The 2,782-nt window shown below is 36.8% G+C and overlaps 1 protein-coding gene across 1 annotated transcript in view; it reads right to left on the reverse strand.

The window, feature by feature from the left end:
- Positions 1–2,782, reverse strand: part of LOC106871357 (growth hormone secretagogue receptor type 1) — an 878,042-nt gene that overhangs the window by 277,242 nt on the left and 598,018 nt on the right. The window lies entirely within an intron of this gene.

Here is a 2,782-nt window from a genome sequence, read left to right on the forward strand (position 1 = left end):
TTTGTGTTTGTACGTACTAACCTATGTATGTGTATATGTGTGAATATGAAATTGTGTGTATATATTGTCTTCCAAACAGTAAAACACCTCCGAGTGTTAAGACAAAACTAAGAATAAAATAAAACTTTTTTCATCTTCTTCTTCTCCTCCTTCTTCTTAACAAAGATATAAAAAATGGAAATGAATGAAAGAACAAGGAAGCAATAACGGAAGAGAAATCAGAAATTAATAAAAGGCAAAAAAAAAAAAAATAATAAAGAACAAAAATTATTGGGAGTAAGAAAGAAATTGAGGAAGAAGCGAGTACGTGAGAGAAGGAGAAGCGAGGAAAAGGCAGAGAGATACGGAGAGAAAAACAAAAAAAAAAGGAAGAGGGAAAGATTGAAGAATAAGAACCGAGGTGGAAGTTGCACTGGAGTCTACTATGAACAGCGTGTTTGGCTCATGGTCGGCTGTCTTTCGCGTCGTCAGTCAGTCTGACTGTCTGTCGATTGGTCGGTCTGAGAGAGTATTGTAGTGTGTGCGTGTTTGTGGTGGTGGTAGTGGGGGGGGGTGAACATAGTGGAAGCTGTATGTATGTGGGTGTGTATGTGCGTTTGTATGTGTACGCGAACACGTATGTTAGTGTGACGGTGTTTTGATGATAGTGGCGATGATGACGATAATAGCAACGGTATGTATAATTTCTACATATGTATGCATAGGTAAAAAGGTAATACATGCACACACACACACACACACACACACACACACACACACACACACACACACACACACACAGAAACAACCCCCACGGACAGGCAAACACACACACACACATATATATGTGCGCATGCGTGCGAGTGAGTGTGAGCGTGCGCTTATTTATATTTATATGTACAAACACTCGCGCGCGCAGATATATATATGTGCGCGTGTATAGTTTGTGTCTGTGTGTTTGTATGTTTACAGAAATATATGTAAGAAATAGGAATACAAGAAAATGAAGAAAACGAAGAGGAAGAAGGAAAAGAAGAAGGATGAGGTAGATGAGGAAGGAAAAGAAAAAGAGGAGGAAAGAAAAATTGATGATAAAGAAGTAAAAAAGAACAAAAAAGAACTATATTTGTGAGAGGAAGCTTCTATGTTTCTCTATGTGTGGGTGTATATATATATATATATACATATATATATATATATATGTGTGTGTGTGTATTTCCAAGATCTGCTTGCCTGTCTGGCTGTCTTCTCTCACTGACAAAACTGCGTTGCCTGTTTTTCTTTTTGTTTTTAATATCTTACAATGGAGATATTCAGTGTTAACGTCGCCAGGCAAGCAAAAGTAATCTGTTGCAGGGAAACAACAACAGCAACAACAACAACAACAGGTGAAGTAAAGGAGCCAAACAGAATAACAAAAATATACAAAGAAGTAAGATAAACTTAAACCATGAAGGTAAAACACACACACACATGTATGTATATATATGTATATTATGTATGTATATATATATATATGTTATATATATATATATATATAATATGTATATTATGTATGTATATACATATACATATACATATATATATATGCGTATATATATATACATATATATATATACACATATATGCGTATAAATATACACGCATACATTTATGTGTGTGTGTGTTTGATTGTTGTGTGTGTGCAACAGACTGCAAAATAACGGAAAATAGTGAGTGAAACCTCAACGCTTTTGGAACGGAGAAGCGTGCTTCTTATACTCTCCCTTCAGACAGACACAAACAATTTATGTTTGAGCAGGTACACGTGTGCGTGCGTGCGTGCATGCGTGCGTGCATGCGTGCGTGCGTGCGTGCGCGTCCGCTCGTCCGTGCAGACACACGAATATACGGTCACGAATTTTAGAAGTTCAATTCGAAACTATGTAGTTTACCTTCCTGAATGAAATTTGGCAGTTAGAATCTGTGAGAAAATCCGTTTTCCGTATGCGTGCACGTGAGTGCGTGTGTGTGCGTGCGTGCATGAGTATGTGTGTGTTTGGGTAGGGTCTAAGGTTGTCTTTTGTCAGTGCATATGCTTCTGCTCTTCCTTTATGTCATGTAAGCTAGCAGTTCGACAAAGAGATTCAATATAATAGCTTGGGCTGTGGCTATGATCATATAACCTTTTAATGGGAAGGGAAAAATTCCTTATGGGTGTATTGTTCATGGTAAATATATACAGTGCATATTCACAGACATATAATGCAGTATGTTTAAAAACTTCTTTTAAAGATGATACATGCCATTAAAATGTAGATAAAATTTCTCGGTGTATTTTTGTACCTACATCAAGGGAGATAATTCCAATAGCATAATCTAAGTTTACAGACCATGAAAACAAAGTAGTGGAACATGTAACATCTTTCATGTGATGACCACCAGACAGGCATAGATTTTAAGGAGATTTTCACGCCGAAAATTTGATACTGCCTCCTTCATCAGAGAGTATATTATTCAGGGTTCACATTTCGTGCAACGTTGTTATATAGGTCTAGATCATCATTTATGAAAATTATTCTTTTACTCTTTTACACATTTCAGTCATTTGACTGCTGCCATGCTGGAGCACCGCCTTTAGTCGGAGGAATCGACCTCAGGACTTATCCTTTGTAAGCCTAGTACTTATGCTATCGGTCTCTTCTGCCGAACCGGTAGTTTTCAGGGACATAAACACACAAACATCGGTTGTCAAGCGATGGATGGGGGAAAAACGCACGATATATATATATATATATATATATATATATATATATATATATAC

This window comes from Octopus bimaculoides, chromosome 1 (assembly GCF_001194135.2).
Source record: "Octopus bimaculoides isolate UCB-OBI-ISO-001 chromosome 1, ASM119413v2, whole genome shotgun sequence".
In the NCBI taxonomy this organism is placed as follows: domain Eukaryota; kingdom Metazoa; phylum Mollusca; class Cephalopoda; order Octopoda; family Octopodidae; genus Octopus; species Octopus bimaculoides.